This window comes from Triturus cristatus, chromosome 6, assembly GCF_964204655.1.
Source record: "Triturus cristatus chromosome 6, aTriCri1.1, whole genome shotgun sequence".
In the NCBI taxonomy this organism is placed as follows: domain Eukaryota; kingdom Metazoa; phylum Chordata; class Amphibia; order Caudata; family Salamandridae; genus Triturus; species Triturus cristatus.
The window spans coordinates 1,797,663,852-1,797,683,429 of NC_140589.1; the positions used below are offsets into that span (position 1 = coordinate 1,797,663,852).

The following is a 19,578-nucleotide window of genomic DNA, read 5'->3' on the forward strand; positions in this document are numbered from 1 at the left end:
ACCATTATTTCTCTTCCTGGCAAAATTGAGCCGGATGCAATGAGTTTGCCAAGTCAATCGAGCCCTGAAAATTAATCTACTCTTGTACAGATAACTAGGTTTCCTTTGTTGTCATCATGACAGTGAGACTACGACAAACGGAAGAAGAGTTCTGTCGCCACACCTGAGAAAAAACAGCAAACATCAATTCTATAAGGTCACCCTCCCTCCTCCCCTTAGGGTTTGTTCCTGACAGTAATGGGTGTTAGATTATTCTGCCACCTGGGCAGGCATGCTTATCAGCTGGAGGTGTGGACTGATATGTAGGAGTCAGCAGAAATAACACAGAAGCGCAACTCCACAAACCTGCATTAACCCGATACCAGCCCCAACCAACACACTAGCTGCCAAAACCCAACACATATCATTCTGCGTGTGATACAGCCGCTTGGCCTTTCACTGCTTCCTGTGCGCACAAGAACAAGGTTAACTAAACAACAGAGCTAACAAAATTAATACGGACCGTCATTTTCTCCTAGTCCGTAAGTGCACACCCGATAACCGCTCGGATTTCTCCCAGTAACATGAGCGATATTACCCAAACAATTAGAGAACAGCAAGTGCGTGAGAAGGCTCCTTAGCGAACAGTTGTGGTAGGCTCTTTTATTTAACTTAATAAACCACGAGGATTCGTTTATTAACCGAAGTAACACAGGTATGGTCTCGACACCACACACCACGAGGTGCGTGCCGTGGTAGGTCCCAGTTGCACACTTAACTGCAAAAAGACTTAAAGTCAACATGAAGCCCACCAGTAACAGTAACACCAGGGCCGAACCCTCCCAGTAACGGAATGTCAAAAAATGCGTACAACAGATTTATCCAGCCCAACCTTGGAGCACCTTGCATGAACACCCGTTATATAATACAAGGACACAAACCTGTTGCGGCACACGTAATGACTCTCCGCCGCCCCTGCACCCCACTGTAATACGACATACGTGCAACGTCAGCCCAATCCCACGGCGAGAGTGGTGACACTTACATTCCATTCCCCGCTATCAGGTGCGGCCTGCGACTTCCGAACACCGCTCCCTTCGCCACTCCTGCCGATCCTCGCTGCGACTGTGAGCGTCCCTAATGATGCGGGCACCAAGTCAGGCCCCCGACGGGATCTCGGCAAATCACCCGCCCGTAAATTTCAAAAACCGCAGCCCGGGCCGCCGTAAAGCACCCATCTGTTCTCTCCCTCGAGCGTCGGCGCGCTCACTCGCGATGCGTGATAAACATCAGGGCTTCGCCGGGGAGAGCTCGTCAATTTCAATACCGTGAACACGAACGCTCGGGATTCCAAAACCTCTAGAGGAAACAAAAAGAGAGAAGAAAAAAGGTTAAAGGTCTTCCCGAGGGAGGAGGCACACACGACGGGTGTGCTGCCGAGGGGAGCGGAGAGCGAAGAGACTGCTCTTCGCGCTCCCCCCGGCTTTAAACTACCTCACTTCACCAGCTGAAACTGGTTCTTGCTGGGGGGGGGGGTCACCCGCGCCCGGAAGCGATCCGATCACTTCCGGGGCGCGGCGGAGTACGGCCCCCAGCCAATGCGGGGGCCACTGGAACGAGAAAGATCCAGGGGCACGGCCGACCACCATAATGGCGGCGGGGCCTATGCTGGCCCCGCCTTTCTCTTTGTACGACTGGACTACTTCTTAGCCTCCTATTTACTGATGGGTAATCTAGATATTACAAAACGGCCTCAATTATTTTCTGATCATAATCCTCTGATCTTGGAGGTAAGCGGAGCGATGGCTGTTAGGCAGCAAACTTCATGGTCATTTGATAAAAAGCTACTGACCGATGAGGAATTTTGTATGTATATCAAGAAATGGGTTCAAGAATTTTTTGATTGCAACAGATACAGTGCCTCCCATGAGATGGTATGGGATACCTTTAAGGCCGCCCTTAGAGGTGAGATAATTGGGTTCGTAGCACGTACCCGGAAACAACGTAAGGCACAACCTGATCTACTAATTAGCAAAGTGTCTGAATTATAAATAATAATAAATAAAGGGGGTTCTGAGAGTTTATTGGGCGAACAAATGATTAAACTAGCCTTCGCCAAATCGGAAATAAATGCATATTTTCAGACCAAAGTGGCTCAGATGTTTCAAGCTTACCGGGGGGAACTATATGAATATGGGGAGGCCACGGGGCGACTTCTGGCTTAAAGAACCATGCAGAAAATTGCCAGGAACAATATCTTAAAAATCAGGGATAGAAATAATTGTTTAGTATCCGGCCCACAGAAAAATACTGAGGTATTTGAGGAATTTTAGAGCAGGCTGTATCAGCCAGAGGAACTCATGGAATAACATGGAGAAATAGGAGATGAGTGCCTTATGTTACCAAGATTAGATAGCGAAGCCGCTCTGGAATTAGAACAAGAAATAACCATAGAAGAAGTGCAGGAAGCACTGGGATCCCTCTCTCTGGGGAAAGCCGCAGGCCCGGATAAAATTCCGGTGGAAGTTTATAAAATGTTATCATCTCTAATACTCCCTGTTATGCAAGACTTATTCATGGGTATACAATATAGAGGGATTCCACCCGCATTGTGGCAGGGTACGGATGTGGTTGTCTTTCTTAAAAAAAACAAGCCATCAGAAGCGCCATCCTCGTACCACCCAATATCACTTATGAATGCGGATGTGAAAGTTTACTCCAAAATAATGGCCACCCAGCTACAAAAGACCATCGTTGCACTTATATCACCTTGGCAACATGGCTTTGTTCCCGGCAGGTAGACCACAGACCATACAAGACGTGTTATCTCAATCTTGGATATTGCAGAGGCGGAGATAGAGAGATGGCTGTGGTCCTCCTGGACGCGGAAAAAGCCTTCGACCGGGTGGCCTGGCGATATCTATGGGGGAACTTGGTAGACAGAGGATTTCCCTCTGGAATTATAAGGGCTCTCAGGCTATGTATTATAAACCTTATGCCCAGATTCAAATTATGGGACACACCTCCAAGAGGGTGGAGATCGCCAGAGGCACACGCCAAGGCTGTCCCTGCTCTCCTATTTTATTTGCATTTTATTTGGATCCCTTCATCACTCGAGTCTTGCATAATCAATTAATTAAACCGGTTATAACACATGGTTGAGACGAAAATTCTCGCATACGCAGATGACATCGCAATAATTACAGCAGAACCTCGAGAGGCTATCAAAGAGATTGAAAATATGGCAGAAAAATTTGGGGAGAAATCTGAATATCTTTTAAATAAAACCAAAACACAAATTATATGTTCCTCCAAGTGTCGGCTACAAGCTCTCGGGTAACCGAGATAGCCACGTATTTAGGGGTTAAAATAACCATGGGAATTAATAGTCTCCGGGCGGTCAATATTGACCCAGTGCTTGAAACAATAAATAGAGAGCTTAGACGTATGGATAATCTGCATCTTACAATAATCGGCAGAATCAATGGGGTTAAGATGAAGATGTTCCCCAAAATTCTATATTTAATACGGGCAATACCGCTGGAACTCTCTGCCACAAAAATACATAAAATCGAGGCAATGTTCGCTAAATTTATTTGGAGATATCAAATGGTACGCCAGGCTTATAAACATCTGATGCTACGTAACGGGGTGGTTGGGGAGCCCCCAGTATACAGCTATATTAATGGGCTACTAGTTTGCAATTCTTTATTTTTTTTAGACTGAAGAGACGGAGCGGTCAAGAATACCTACCATATATCAACCTGCTATAGGGGATGCTGCTGTGGGACTATTGCAACGACAGAGCGATCCAAACTACCATAAAAAACCTTGATATACATGTATTGAGAGTGCGCTAAAGATCTGGAAAAAAGTTGCCAAATTAGTAGATACAATAATTATACATCACTTTGGCACCCTGATTTCTTGACATCGCTATTTTATGATGGAATGGTCAAGAAATGGGAGCAATTAGGGATTATATCATTGGCAGACTTATATTCTAATGAAGAAAGAAAGGCTTTTATAGAACTAGTTCAAGGGTTTGGCATACATAAGAACTCATGTTTTAAGTACCTGCAAATGCAGAACCGTATGAAAGGGCTCCCTATAGGGTTCATCAGAATGGAACCGATCTCTCCATTAAAAATTATGAAAAATTCAGAAGGCAAAATTAAGGATTTCTACCAAGAGCTACTATAGAAGAAACCAGATGATATGGCTAAAATAGAATGTAAGTGGGCTGGCAAGCTCGAGGTTGGAGAGGTAGATATAGACCACGTTTTAGAGATCGGGATAAAAGTTTTTATGTCAGCTAACCTCAAAGCCCAACAATATAGAACTGTATACAATCTGTACTATACGCCTGCCAAACTATTCGGGTGGGGAAAGAGACAGACGGATAAATGCCCAAGATGCTCTCGCTTCCAAAATCCAAAGCAGAGTTTGCTATGACAGAACGGGGGACACACGGCTCCCGCCCTTCCATTGCAAACAGCAGTGTCCCGGGGGTGGGCACCCCGGGACACTGCAGGAGTCGGCCCTGGGGATTGGTGGTCCCCAGGGCCATCAACGGTTCCAGGAGGGTGGCCGCGTGGCCCCCCTCCCAACGTGTTTCAAGCCCCAGGGAGGTGGTGGTCCCCAGAGCATGTGGGGGGCTCAAGCCTCCCCACACAGGTTAAATTATTTAAAAAATACAAGCCCCGGGAAGGTTGCAGTCCCCGGGGCGTGTGGGGGGCTCGAGCCCCCCCCACACAGGTTAAGGTATTTAAAAAATACAAGCCCCGGGGGGTGGTGGTCCCCGGGGCAGCAGGGGGTCCATGTGCCCCCGCGAATATTTAAGAAAAGCCCCGGGGAGGTAGGGGTTCCCAAGGCTGCGGGAGGGCTGCATACCCTCCTGCACATAATTTACATAGCCTTGGAGAGGTGGCGGTCCCCGGGGCTGCGGGGGCCCCCACGGACCCCTGATACATAGATTAATTGCCCCCAGGACTTGGCCCACCCGGGGGCTTTGAAAACGAGCACAGAAGACTGCGCTTTGTTTTTTTAAAATTTTCGGACGGATTCGCCTGAATTTTTTTTAAAAAAATGCTTTTTTGGACGGACCCCCTGAGCAGGCCTGGGGGGTCAGGGTGTTTCTACCCTGCTCCCTTTTCTTGTTTTTTTATCTTTTTTCTCACCTTTTTCTTTCTCCCTCCTCGAAGCACAAGATGGCTGCCAACACTTCCTTGTTTGAAGTGTTGGCAGCCAATTAGAGCCAAGATCGTGCTCGGGGTTTAGGCTCCGCCCAGATATGGAAACTTTGTATTTTTTGAATTTCTCAGGAACTGCTTAACGGATTTACCCCATTTAACAAAAAGGACTCTTTCTGGACCAAGGGCTACCTTTTTGCCAAATTTGGTGTAATTCCATTCAGCAGTTTGGGCTGTAGCTTTGTCTAAAGTTTCCTATGGAAATTAACATGGGGAAAACGCGTTTTGGGATCCCCTTTTTTCTCGGCCCTCGCTTGTTGAATCACCCCGAAACTTTCAAGACAGGAGGTGACCAGAGCGGGCCACTAGTTTTGAAAATTTCACGAAGATTCATCAACCGGGACCAAAGTTATTGGGAAAAGAAAAAACTTTTCCTATGGAAACTAGGTCCTAACTATAACTACCTACTGGCGACCGCCAGTAGGATATATATATCTATATCTATATCTATATATATATATATGTATAGCTATATCTATAAATATATATATATATATATCACCTACTTGCGGTCGCCAGTAGGTAGTTATAGTTAGGACCAAGTTTCCATAGGAAGAGCATTTTTTGTTTTGCTTATAACTTTGGCGTCGTTTGATGAATCTTCATGACATTTTCCAAACTAATTCTTTGTTCATGTCAGCTCCTATGTGGAAAGTATGGGGGTGATTTGTCAAGGGGGGGCCGAGAAAAAAGGGGGTCCCTAAACGTGTTTTCTCCATGTTAATTTCCATAGGAATCTTTAGACAAGGCTACAGGTCGAACGGGTGAACGGAATTGCCCCAAATTTGGGAGGGCGAAGGGTCTTGGTCTAGAAAGCATGCTTTTTTTTTTATTTGGTGTAAATCCATTCAGTAGTTTTGGAGAAATATTGAAATTTACAGATATCGATATTTGGGAATTCTGCCATCTGATTGGCTGAAGCATTACGAGCACGAGCTTGCTGCTTATTGGTTGTGAGCTCTGCGAGCGGTTGCAACTAGGAAGTGTTGGCCGCCATTTTGTGATTCCATTGAAGCGAGTAAGGGGAAAAAGGGCGAAAAGAGTAGGAAACAGGAGGATAAGAGCACTGTAACCTCAGTGGGGGAGTGCGAAGCGATGTAGTCGCACCTACCGGTCTGAAAGTGCGGTGTTGCTCAGAATGACATGGTCCTGAGATGAGATGGTGCTACAGTCGGGTATGAAACCTAGAGCCTAAACCCGGGAGGTCATTGTTGTAAAGTGATGTGCTCTGGTGTTTGTAGGATACCTGTGGAAGTAGTGTTAGTAGGTGTTTATACCATACAGGGAGTGGGAAGCGAACTACTGAGCTCAACCGTGCGTTTATACTATACCGGAAGTGGGAAGCGAAGTACTACGCCTACCGGTGTGAGGACTCGGGGATCAAACCAAGCTGATTGTTGTAAAGTGATGGGCTCTGGGCACTGTAGCATACTGGCTGCTGTAGTATAACTGTGTAAGTAGAGTTTGTATGCATTTATACTATACAGGAAGTGGGAAGAGAACTACTCACCCCTACTGGTCTGAAGACTCGGGGATTAAAATGTGAGCTCATTGCTGTAAAGTGATGTGCTCTGGGCGCTGTGGAAGTAATGTTAGTTTGCGTTTATACAATACAGGGAGTGGGAAGCGAACTACTCACCCCTACCGGTCTCAAGACTCGTGGATGAAACCATGAGCTCATTGCTGTAAAGTCATGTGCTCTGTGTAGTATTCCAATGTAAGTCATAGTAGAATGTTAGTATGTAATGCTACTAGAATGTAAGTATGTTTGTTAGAATGTAGGGCTGTCATGAGGGGAATCTTGGGGAGTTTGTACATGGTGCTGGAGAAGACGGTTGCCTTGCTGTCTGCTCCTGTTGGTGGCTGTTTAAGCTGTCTTTTTTTCCTGCAATAAATCTACTTATCGGATCCACTGCTGTCTTCCTCTTCACTACATAAATTTGGCGACGAGCAGGAGAAGGTAAAAAGAAGGCAGCACTCACCAATATTTTGAGCTTCCTTGCGTTCTGCTGAAGACCTGTTTTCTTTGTGAGAGCTGTTTCTACTCATCCCAGGGTCGTCGGCTCATCGAACTATGTCATCCGACCTCTGTTAGGATTTAAATTTTTGCCTCTTAACTACACTCTGGTCACTGTACAACATGTGTGCAAGTAGTGTTAGTATGTGTTTATACTAATTCTGTATCAACGAAAGTTACCAACTGCCTACAGCAAAGGGATATAGATAAGCCCAAAACTGGGTCTGGATTAAATGAGCAACCACATACGGCAAAGTCTTCATCTGAGAAGCCGAAGGTTTTGATGCTCTCCATTGCAGGCCTGGAGCTACAAACAGATAGGTAATACAGACAGAGACAGAATCTGAAGAAACTCTAAGAAGGGGAGAATGGGGACGAACAATAAAGATGAAAACAAGTACAAGATCAAATGAGAGAGGCTAGGTGTACGCCGGGTCAAGAACAAAAACTTACAGACAAACAAACCCAGACCCCCACAGCACTAGGCTGTGAAGAAGATATCCAATGTAAGGGGGACCCCTGGAGGACGGATAGGTAGGCAGAAGGGGCAGGGGAAAATTTAACCAAAATATCAACGAAAGTTACCAACTGCCTACAGCAAAGGGATATAGGTAAGCCCAAAACTGGGTCTGGATTAAATAAGCAACCACATACCGTGACTGACACAGAGGGGCAAAAGGACATAAGAAAGGGAGATTTTCAGAATCAGTTTATTTAAGTATAAAGGATCAGGATAATGATCAATAAAAAAGAATGTATATACATAATTACACAATACAGAAATATATACGTCCCACACTGAACAATCATACACACATTCATTCCCACAGCGCCAGGTATTGATTCCAGTGGGGGTTTTTAACGCACATATCAAGTACGCCAGACGAAGGGATTAGGTTAATTCCTGCAACAATCGAACAAAACAATATAGTGAGATACAAATGGCTTAGTGGGGTATATATGTAATTATAGTGCTGACTGTCGGCTCTGTTGCTAATAGCGAGAAGAAAGTGTATGGAATTTCGGGGAACTAACGAGCCCGGAAAAAACATAATTGCTAAGAATCAACGCAGGGACCGGTTACGTGTACTGGGGTTAAAAGGTACGACTCCCTTTAGCAGGTGGCCATGTAAAGAATCTAAAATAGGTAGCATAGAGGACGGAGCCAACCCAGGCTTTCCACGCGTAGGGTCCAGATATTACACACGAGGGTTCTTACCGAGGGTCTTCTTGCATCAAAGCAGAGGGTAAGAACGTCGCATCGTCAGAGCAGGAGCAAGGGCTTCCGGGTGGATTTCTCCGGGTGCCGGTATTTAAATGCTGTTAGACGTCGTGGGGGCGGGACGATAGGGTGTCTCACAAAGGCGAGCACGGGTCTGAAATGGAAAAGGGACTTCTGCTTAGAGCGTCTAGTTAGATCAAGGACGGCGGCCATATTTTAACGGGGAGCGGAGAGAGAGCCAGCCAAGAGGGACTGAGGGCAGATAGATCTTTACAGAAAACATGACATAAATAAAGCAATAAATAAAAAATTCTCGAAAAAACAGTTTAGAGAAAAAACGGGTGGGATAACCCAGAATGAACTAGTATCACTATAGTAAAAAGGCGAATATAAGGTCGTAGCGAATATCAGGTGATGGCATTTTCCCAGGGGCAGATTTCATTAAGGCCCTGGGCTACTGCATTTAAAAAATAAATCCAGAAAACCTCCCTCTTTTTTCTGATGATGGTAGGATCCTTACCAGGAGGGGTATGTATTTTTTCCACAAGTGACCATTTAAGATCATGTTCTGTATAGCCGTATTCAATCCAGTGGGAGACCAGAGGGGCGCAGAGTTTCTTGATACGAATATTAGACTTATGCTCTCCCACTCTGAATCTACACTCCCTGCCAGATTCGCCAATGTAAGCCAGATCACAAGGGCAAAGGATCACATAAATGATATTAGATGTGCGCCAGTTGGTCATTTCGTTCAAGTTAATGGTTCGTTTGTTGATGTTAATGGTTTGCCCTACAAGGGCGTTGGGGCAGGCTTGACAGGAGCCACATCGGTGGTTACCTGTTATGGGGGGAAGACCCGTAATGGAAAGTTGCAGAGGGGAGGGGGAGTCTGAAATTTTTCCTCAAACCAGATAGTTCCTGAGATTTTTGTTCCTTCTGAAGGCAAAAAGGGGTTTAGGCAGTTTATTGTCGTCATCCATGTTCAGTAGGTACCAGAGTGAGTTTATGGTCTGCTGTATTTTATGATTAACATTTGAGTGTTTAGTCACACAGACCAAACAATACGGATGTTTTTCTTCCTTATGTTGAAACATGGACTCACGGTTGTAATATCTAGCCCATTTTAAATGAATCTTTGAACAGTTTGGGAGGGTAACCCCTGTTCAGAAGTTTGGTTTTTAAGAGCTCCGCCTGAAGAAGAAAATCCTTCATCTCAGAGCAATTTCTCCGGAGACGGAGGAATTGGCTGAAGGGTATGCCTTCCCTTTGACAGCGAGGGTGATAGCTATCAAATTGGAGCACGTATTCCTCGCGTTCGGTTTGGTATATAAAGAGACAAACAGACGTTTATCTTTGTGCTCAACCCATACATCAAGGAATTCGAGCCTACTGTTGCTGGAATGAACGGTAAATTTAAGGTTCTCATCAGCCAGGTTGATCCATTGAATAAAATCGTCAAGGGATGCCTGGCATAGACGTTCTCATAAAAGGGGGCCAGTTCGTTATAGATGTTAGTTTTTTCAAACTTACCCATGTATAGGCAAGCTACACTAGGGGCACAAGCGGCCCCCATGCTGACTCCTTGAATTTGTTGGTAGTATTTATTGTTGAACTCAAAATAGTTCTCTGCTAGTATGACTTTGAGACATTGAAGGATAAAGGGAGCATTAGTAATGTCAGGTTCAGAGAGTAACATTTCTTGAATGGCAGACAAGGCTCCTTCCTGGGGGATGTTGGTGTATAACGACTCCACGTCCAATGTGACTAGGCTTCCCTATCGCTCAAGCAACGTAGATTCTCAATCTTAGAGAAAAAGTGGCCAGTGTCTTTGACATACGACTCAAGGTTACTCACCAGAGGTTTTAAAATTGATCCACATATTTGGATAGTGGCTCAGTGGCCGCGCCAATTGTGGATACAATAGGTCTTAGTGGGGGATCCAAAACATTTTTATGGGTCTTAGGAACCCCGTAAATGATAGGTAGTCGAGTGTGGAAGGTGTAAGAAATTCAGCTTCCTTAGAACATAAAAATCCGTCGTCGACAGCAGTACGTACCATTGTCAAGATTCGGTGTTTTAATGCAGGTTCAGGGTTAATGGTAATGCGCTTGTAGTGTCTATCCACCGATAATAGGTTATCCATTTTTTCAATGTATGCCGGGGTGTCAAAGATAACAATCCCCCCTCCCTTGTCACATGATTTTATGGTGAGTCGTTCATTATCCCTAAGCAGGTGAAGGGCTTCATTTTCTTCTTTCAGAAGGTTAACGGTGGGTTTAGGGACATATTTCAAGGTTTTTTGGATTCTAGAAAGTACTGCCTTGTCGAAAATCGGGACTTCAGGCCCTAGTGAGTCCAGGGTAGGGGTAAACTCAGAAGGGGGTCTTAGTCCAGATCGGTTGTTGGTAATCTCGGGGAGGGGTCTGGTTAGAAAAAACTTTCTAAGTCTTATTTTACGAAAAAAGGAATGAAGATCCTTCATAAATTCAAATTTATTAAAATTCGCAGAGGGAACAAACAACAAACCCCTAGATAGCAACATAGTAGTCTCCGAATTGATAGTCTTGGACGATAGGTTGAACACTGGAATGCTGTTTAAGTTTTCCAGTACTGTTGTTGTCTTGTTTGTATATACATCTGTGGTTGAATTTGATCCTGACAGAAAGCCCTCTGTCTGGGGTTCCGATTCCTGGGGCGGAAGTTTCCTCTGTGGCTCCCTAAAAAACGATTAGGGGTAGTGGTCCTATCAAAACTTTCCTGTCTAGGCTGATAGGTAGGGTTGTAATTAGGATTGTAGTTGGCAGGATCTTCACTGTCCGAGTCCGTGGTGTCTGAAAACGTGACAACACGTCAATTGCCCCATTGGGTAGCGGCAGTATTGTTAGAATAACCTGAATTTACATCCTCTGTAGTCGTATAAAAATTGGGTGTAAGGTAGGGGTAGGCCCGCTCCAGAGAGAATAGCCTGATGTCTTTTCTGAACATGTCAGTCTTCCTCTTAAGGAGGTACTCAGAGAATGAATCTATTTCTAAAGAGATTTCTTCCAGCTTTCTCTTCCCTGTTTCAACTGCATTCTCTTTTTTTAATTTTTCTTCCATTTCCTCTATTTCTTTGTTTAAAATGGATAGGACTTCCCTTGCAGTTTCAACAATTAGCATCATCCAATCTCTAGAACATCTATTCGAGATTAGCGCCCATTTTTCCAAAAATTCAATGAAGAGACCCGGGATGTTTCAGACTCGTAGACCAATAGGGATAGTACCAGCTTTAAGATATTCTAACATAAAGTTGGCATGTGCTTCAGTTCGTTTGGATTTCTTTTTAAGATTAGGAAGTTTAGTCCATTCCTCCTCAAGACCCTTAGATAGGGTAAACTGTTTGTCATTGCCAGCTGTCATCCCAATCATACGGGCAAAGTCTTCATCTGAGAAGCCGAAGGTTTTGATGCTCTCCATTGCAGGCCTGGAGCTACAAACAGACAGAGACAGACTCTGAAGAAACTCTAAGAAGAACCAATAAGGGGAGAATGGGGACGAACAATAAAGATGAAAACAAGTATATATATATATATATATATATATATATTATCTACTGGCGGTCGCCAGTAGATAGTTATAGTTAGGACCGTGTTTCCATAGGAAATCCGCAACATTCTATTTGGAATAACTTTGGCGCCGGTTGCCGAATCCTCGCGAAATTTTTAAAATAGGTGGGGCGCTCCGCTCCGCTCCTTCCCTGAAAGTCTCGGGGTGATTCGTCAAGCGGGGGCCGAGAAAAAAGGGGGGTACCAAAACACGTTTTCCCCATGCATTTTTCCATAGGACCTTTAGTCCAAGCTACAGCCCGAACGGCTGAACAGAATTACTAGAAATTTGGCAGAGAGGTAGTCCTCAGGTCAGGGAAGTGCCTTTTGCAGGTCTGGTGTCAATCTGTTCAGTAGTTCCTGAGAAAATCAAAAGTAAAATCATATATATATGTGGGCGGAGCCTAACCACACATCTCATCCTGAGATCTGATTGGCTGTCAGCACTTCATCCAAGAAGTGTTGGCAGCCATCTTGGGACCAATATACATGATAGCACCTCATTAAAAATCATTGCAGTTAATAGAAGGTTTTAAGACTTTAGTTACATTATAAATCATTTGTTGATGGTACCATACTCATTTTAGGAATTGTGGTATGTTCTAAGGTGATTTCACCATGTGAAAAAGCCTTCTGCTGGGATATCATGATTGAGAGAAAAATATTTTCTCATGCTTTTCCATCAGAGGTTTGGAAGTTGATCTATAAGCTAAACTGAGAGCATATTTTCTGTAAATTCACATTATCTTTCTCAGTCATGTGAGAATGAAGTCTGACATTCTCAGTAAAACATGTACATCCAACAAGGGCAGAGACTGTCAGTTGATTCCTTTGTGTTCTACTGCAGCTTCCCAGAGTGTTCCAAAGAACAACTAGAGCGCTAACAGTCCTACTTATGATAAACGTATGGCACACCTGAAGCCATCTTGCTTGGATTAAAGTGGTAACTCTTAAAACATTTAATTTAAAAAGGAACAAAATGAGGGGGTTCATTTTTCCATAAAACGTATGATTAGTGCTGCAGAAAGAAAAATTAGGGCACATTTTGAGTGACTTCTCAAATCCTCTTCTATTTCATTAAACAATTCTGACATGCAGACTGAAACATGCACTTTCAATACCAGCAGCAGTTTTCCCTGGTGAGCAGTAGCTTTACTACAGTGATCTAATGAGCAAAAAGAGTGCTAACATTCTGAATTTATGGCAAATGTGTGACACATCTGAATGCCTTCTTGATGGAATCAAAGTAAAAAACTGAAAGTATTTCCTACTGAGGAGACTGTAGTAAATGAGGAAATTAGGAAACTTCATAACAAATAAGTCTCCCAAGATGGCCACCAGAGACAAAAGAGCCCAAATGTAGCCCAAATATCACCCAGATGTAGCCCAAGTATAGCCCAATGACAGAATGTCCCAGAGTGTTCTTAAAAACAACTAGAGGGGGGCGTGGCCAGGCGCCGAACGTAATGGCCGCCTGATTCCTGAGCTCCGCCGGGACCGTTGGTGTCCTCTACCATCCGCCATTTATTCGAGCTGCGGGGCTGGTCAGTGAATGCCCCCCGGCTCCCCCAGGGCCCAGTGATCCAGCGGAGCGCTTTTGCGGACCCCGAGGACCCTCGGAGGGCTTGACGCGGCTGCCGCGACCTACGGCGGCGGCCGAGTGCCTCGCTCCGGAGCTGCGGGGCCGCCCCCTTTCTACTTGGAGCCCCGGCTTCGGCCTGACGCGTGCGGCGCGCGGAGGGGCGCCGCCGAGGACGGCGCTGTTCCCCCTGCGGAGCCTGGGGGCCGTTGGCTTCCTGCAGCCTGCCATCGGTGACTGAGGGCCCCCACAGCCTCTGGGGGCCGAACAGAGAGAGGAGCAGAGTGCGGCGGCAGGGGCCCTGCGTGTCCGGCGATGAGACAGGAGGCGCCGTGATCTCGGCGGTGGGCCGCGAACCTCCGGATTGCTTCGGCAGGGGCAAGGACGTGAGACCAGCCGGGGCAGTTGCTGTGGGGTGACCTGTGTGGCCCGCCGGCTTGGGCCCCTGTTTCATTGCCGTTGGTGCGACCTGGGCGAACGATCTTCGGCCCGAGAGGCGACTGAGGCTCCTGACCAAACAGCGGACGCGCAAGGTTCGTCTGGGGGCCCCCCTACCCGGCGATTCAACCAGGGGAGTGCCGGCGGTGCCAGAGTTGCGCCCGACTACACTTGGGCGACCGGAGCTGGCGCGGCCCCCTGCGGGCGCCTCCGAGCGAAAGGGGCAAGGGGGACGCTGTCCCCGGAGGTACCAGCGGCCATGCGGCCTAAAGGAGGAGCCGCGACCCAGTCAAACAAACTGGACAACTACACAGTGGCCAAACCGGCGACGCAACCTGGTGGGACGGCGAAGGAGGCGGCAGGCCAGGCGGAACCCTCCCTGACGTCCATTATGGCCGCGATTCAAACCCTGGGCACCAACCTGGAGACGAAAATGGACAAGATCACAATAGAAGTTAACTTGCTCCGGGCTGACTTGGGGACCACCACCGACCACTCTAAAACCAATGCAGCTGACATCGTCACCCTGCAGGAATCCGAGAAGCGGCTCACCGGGAGGGTTAACGAACTCATCCACCAGCATAGACTGCTGGCTTCGCGACTCGACGAGCAGGAAGGCCAGGCCCGGAGAAGTAACATCCGTGTGGTAGGTGTGGCGGAAGGCCTTGAAGGGGACTGTATGGAACTCTTTATCGAGGATTTGATCCTTCAACACCTTAAACCCAAGAGACTGTCTAAACTGTTCACGGTCGAGCGGGCGCACAGGGCCCCGATCCCGAAACCCAAACCAGGGGCCTTCCCGCGAACGATCATCGCCAAAATCCTAAACTATCGAGACCGCGATGCAATTCTCCAGGCGGCTAGGCAACACGGGGATTTGAAGTACGAGGGCGCCACTGTTCGCTTCTTCCCAGACTTCACGCTCCAGGTTCAGCAGGAGAGGCGCTCCTTTCAGGGGGTGAAGGCGGCGCTCCGTAACCGCGGGATTCGGTACATGATGTTCTTTCCTGCCAAATTGAAGGTCATAGCTGGTGGCAAATCCCATTTCTTCACATCGCCTGCGGCGGTGCAGGAGTGGCTGGACTCAGAGGATACGTCCCGGGACCCACGGCGCGATGGTGAACAGTGGAGAAGCGTGGGGAACTCCTCCCCCGGGTCAGCGACGGGGCGAGTGGACAGGGGAGAGCAGAGCCAGCGGTCTTGGCGGTCAAGATCGAAAAGTCCTCGTTGGGACACGCCAAGAGACGACGCAGCGAGATGAGCCATGGACGCTCGACATAGAAGCCATCGGACAGTAAAGTATTATGGTTGTTAACTGTGAGACTGGCATGCTCCATGAGGTGCTTAGACTTTATCCTGGGGTTGCTTAGCCGGGCTCCTTATGTAGCAGATGTTTTGTGGACCTGGGGGCTGCGTTACCTGGGCACCACGGGCGGGCGGTCAGGATTGGGCTGGCTCACGACCTTCCCACGTAAGTTCCTCGGTGGGCTCTCACCGGGGTAGGGTTGGGCGACAGGCGCTCTGCTAATTGGGGTGGTGGGTAGTTTTGAGCCCACGGAGCAGGGGGCAGGGAGGGGGGGGTCTGTTGGGCAAGGGGTGGTGGGGATGTTGGGGGTTGTTGGGTTTGGGGGGGGGGGAGGGGGGAGTTTATGGTCACACGAACTAGGTCATCACTGCGGCAGCCGGAACATTGGGGTGGTGGGACGAGGCACCCGGCAGAGCAAGGGCGATGGATAGCCGATGGGAGAAGAGCCTAAAAGTCCTAAGCTGGAATGTCAATGGGTTGGGGGACAGGCTTAAGCGCACTATAGTCCTGCAATTCCTCAAAAGGCACCAGCCGGACGTGGTGCTGCTGCAAGAGACTCATTTGATGGGTAATGTCTGTCAGGCCCTTAATAGGTATGGCTTCATGCTGGCGGCGCACTCTGGCTTTACATCTGGTTCCCGGGGAGTGGGGATCCTCCTGCGGCGCTCACTGCCTTTCCATATAGACCTGGTCAAAACTGATCCGCAGGGCCGTTTCACGGCTGTTTCTGGACGGTGGGAGGGACGTACACTTACCCTGCTTTCCATATACATCCCGCCTGGCCTCCAGGCCCGGGCCTTCGCGGATCTGGGTGCGCTGCTCCTTTCCCTTCCCGGGGGTCAGTTGATGCTAGGTGGGGACTTTAACGCCGTGGTGTCAGGAACCCGTGATAGGCAGCCTCCCCGGGACCTCCCTCGAGGGCAGGGGTGGTTGGCGGAATTTATTGACAGCTTCGGACTCACAGACGTTTGGCGGCTGCTCCACCCTACAAACACCCACTTTACCTTCTTCTCGGGGTCGCATCACTCCTTCTCACGGCTAGATTATATCCTTACCCTCCTGCAGCCCGATATGACAGTCCGGGAGACGGAGCTCCTGCCTAGGGGTATCTCCGACCATTCACCTGTCCGTACACACATCGTCTTTGGCACTCACCGGGAGGGAGGGATAGTGCCCGTGAACGCTTGGCAATTGAAACATGAGGACACCAGGAAACATGTGTCCGACTCAATCGCCCAGTACTTTGATGATAATTTGGGCTCCGTAGACTCCCCGGTCACCCTATGGGAGGCATTTAAACCCGTGATTAGAGGGGAGGCGCTCTCGGTCATAGCGGCACGACGTCGGGAGCGGCGCCTGCAGGTTACCACGATTGAGGCGGAATTGGAGGCTCTGGAGGGGGAGGCGACTGAGGGGGGGAGTCGTGAAGCTAGGCACAAATTGCAGCTGAAGGCGGCGGAATATAGGGCTCTGGTCACCCAGGAGGCTCAGACAGTGGCTCTACACAAGCTTGGCACGATCTATGATCAGGGAGATAAAGCTGGGAAATTGATAGCCTGGCTGGAGAAAAAACAACAAGCCAGCAAGGTGGTGCCTGAAATACGCACCGAGTCTGGGACTGTAGTGACAGAACCCAGGGAAATAGTTAGCCAATTCGCGAGACACTTCCAGCGGGTCTATCGGAGTGAGTCTGACAGGCCGGAGGAGGACTCCAGCGTCCTCTTAACGGACATTCGCTTGCCCTCCCTCTCGGAAGAAGATCGTGAAACTATGGATGGCCCGATCACCGAATCCGAACTGCAGCGTGCAATAGGGGAACTTCGCCCGGGAAAGGCTCTCGGACCCAACGGCCTTCCGATAGAGCTTTACAAACTCCGTCCGGATGTCACGAGCAAATACTTGAAACTTATGTTCGATCGAAGCAAGGAAAGGGGGGTCCTACCCCGCGACCAGCGCATCGCGACTATAGTGGCACTCCCTAAGGACGGGAGACCCAAGGACTCCTGTGCCTCCTACAGGCCAATCTCGCTCCTCAATGCGGAGCCCAAAATACTGGCAAAGACGCTTGCCAACAGGCTTAAGGCAGTGCTTCCCTCGTTGGTCCATCCGGACCAATCGGGATTCATGCCTCACCGTAACACGGCCCTCAACATCAGACGGTTGCACGGTGTTCTGGGGCAGCGCCACAGACTGCAGGAAGACGCAGTGGTGGTCTCCCTAGACGCCACGATGGCCTTCGACACCTTAGAGTGGCCATACATGTTTGCAGTTCTGCATAAATTCGGATTTGGACCTCACTTTATAGCCTGGGTGCGTCTCTTATACACCGAACCCCTAGCGCAGGTACTGGTTAACAACAAATTGTCCGAGGTGTTCCCGCTTGCCAGAGGGACTAGGCAGGGCTGCCCCCTCTCTCCTCTTCTCTTTGCCCTCTCCCTTGAGCCGCTCGCGGCCTGGATAAGGCAGGACGTAGATCTCAGAGGTATAGCGTGGACGGAGGGGTGGGAGGACAGAATATCCCTCTACGCCGACGACATTCTCTTATACCTTTGCAGGCCGCGCAGGTCCCTCATCGTGGCACTCGACATATTTGCGAGTTTCGGGCGTAATTCTGGCTTCCGGATCAATTGGGCCAAATCACATCTCTACGTCTTGCGGGGCGACCCCCCGAGGCTCCCTGACGCGTGCCCTATCAGGGTGGCGGACGACGGTTTCCGGTATTTGGGAATATTCATCACGACTGACAAGACCCTGTTGTACGAGCGCAACCTCAAGCCACCGTTGGTTCGGCTGCAGAGGGAGGCCAAGGCCTGGCAGCGCCTGCCAATGTCGTTGTTGGGTCGGGCAGCCTTATTCAAGATGCTGGGGTTGCCACGGTTCCTCTATGCGTTACAAAACTATCCCGACTTAGTCCCTAACACCTACTTTGCGGCGATAGAGGCGGCGCTGCGGGACCTCCTATGGGCAGGGTCGCCCCGAATCTCGCTGAATAAACTCACGTTGGGGTGGTACGACGGCGGTATAGCCCTTCCCGATATTCGTAAGTATTACTGGGCGGCCCATCTCACAGCGATAAATCACGGGACATATGGTGACGGGAACGACCCAGCCTTCGGTATGGATCGGTGGCTGCTTCCCGGTGGGAACTATGAGAGAGCACTCTACTCCAAACGAGGTACGCACAACCTCACGGGTCCTACCCTTCACTCGGTACAAGTCTGGCGCATGGCCCAGAGGAAGCTCGGATGGGAGGGAGTCCTAACACTAGCCACGCCGCTCTGGGCGTCTGAACAATTGGGCAATCTTGGACGCACTAAGGGCTTCCGCAACTGGGACCTTATAGGCATCTCCCAAATCAGAGACATCTGGGGCCCCACGGGGGTCCGTACGTTCGCCCAACTGCAGGACACATATGAGCTTGCACACACTGAATACTTCAGATACCTGCAGGTGCGGCACTCCTTACAGGCCAATATTCCACCCGACACTAAGCCGCCGCAAGCCTCCCCGCTGGAAGATAGGTTACTGGATGGGTACCTCCCAGAACACGCCATCTCCCTCACATACAAAAAACTAATTAACAACCCCCCTGATCTGCTGCTGCCCCTTAGAGACAAGTGGGTCGCTGACGGGCTTGAGATAGATGATGAGGAATGGCTCTATGCGTTAGCCTCCCCTAGGGAGGTCGCGATATCTGCCCGGCTGCGCCTGATCCAACTCAAGCTGCTACACAGAATCTATTTCTCCTGTACTAGGTTGCACACCATGGGCAGGGTTGACACAGTTCTTTGTAGGAGGGGATGTGGGGGGACGGGCACCTTCTTCCACGTGTTGTGGGACTGCCCCCAGATTCAACGCTATTGGAGGAGGGTGGTGAAGTGTATGGAGGAGGTATGGGAGGTGGAAATTCGCCCGGAGGCCAAGAGGTGTCTCCTGAACATCTGGGAGCCAACGGACCTGCCACCGAAGGGTAGGCTCTGGGTGACGCTTGGTCAAATGGTGGCTAAACGGAACATTGCCAGACTCTGGGGAAGCCCTACTCCACCAAAACTCTCGGACTGGCACGGCGACATGGACTGGTGCATGCTGCGAGAAAAGACTGTATATATTGCGAGAGGGTGCCCCAGGAAATGGGGGGAAGTATGGTCCAAATGGAATGACTTTAGGGGTGGCATTTGTGAGCCGCCTGCAGTCGAGCAGG

General features: G+C 48.9%; 1 long non-coding RNA gene across 1 annotated transcript; it reads right to left on the minus strand.

Moving 5' to 3' along the window:
- Nucleotides 1–451: 451 nt before the first annotated feature.
- LOC146822027 (uncharacterized) lies at nt 452–8,582 on the minus strand. The gene is made up of 3 exons (XR_014962801.1): nt 8,468–8,582; nt 7,214–7,319; nt 452–1,338 (listed from the first exon to the last, which is right to left on the minus strand). It is a non-coding gene; the product is annotated as an uncharacterized LOC146822027 (long non-coding RNA).
- Nucleotides 8,583–19,578: the final 10,996 nt, after the last annotated feature.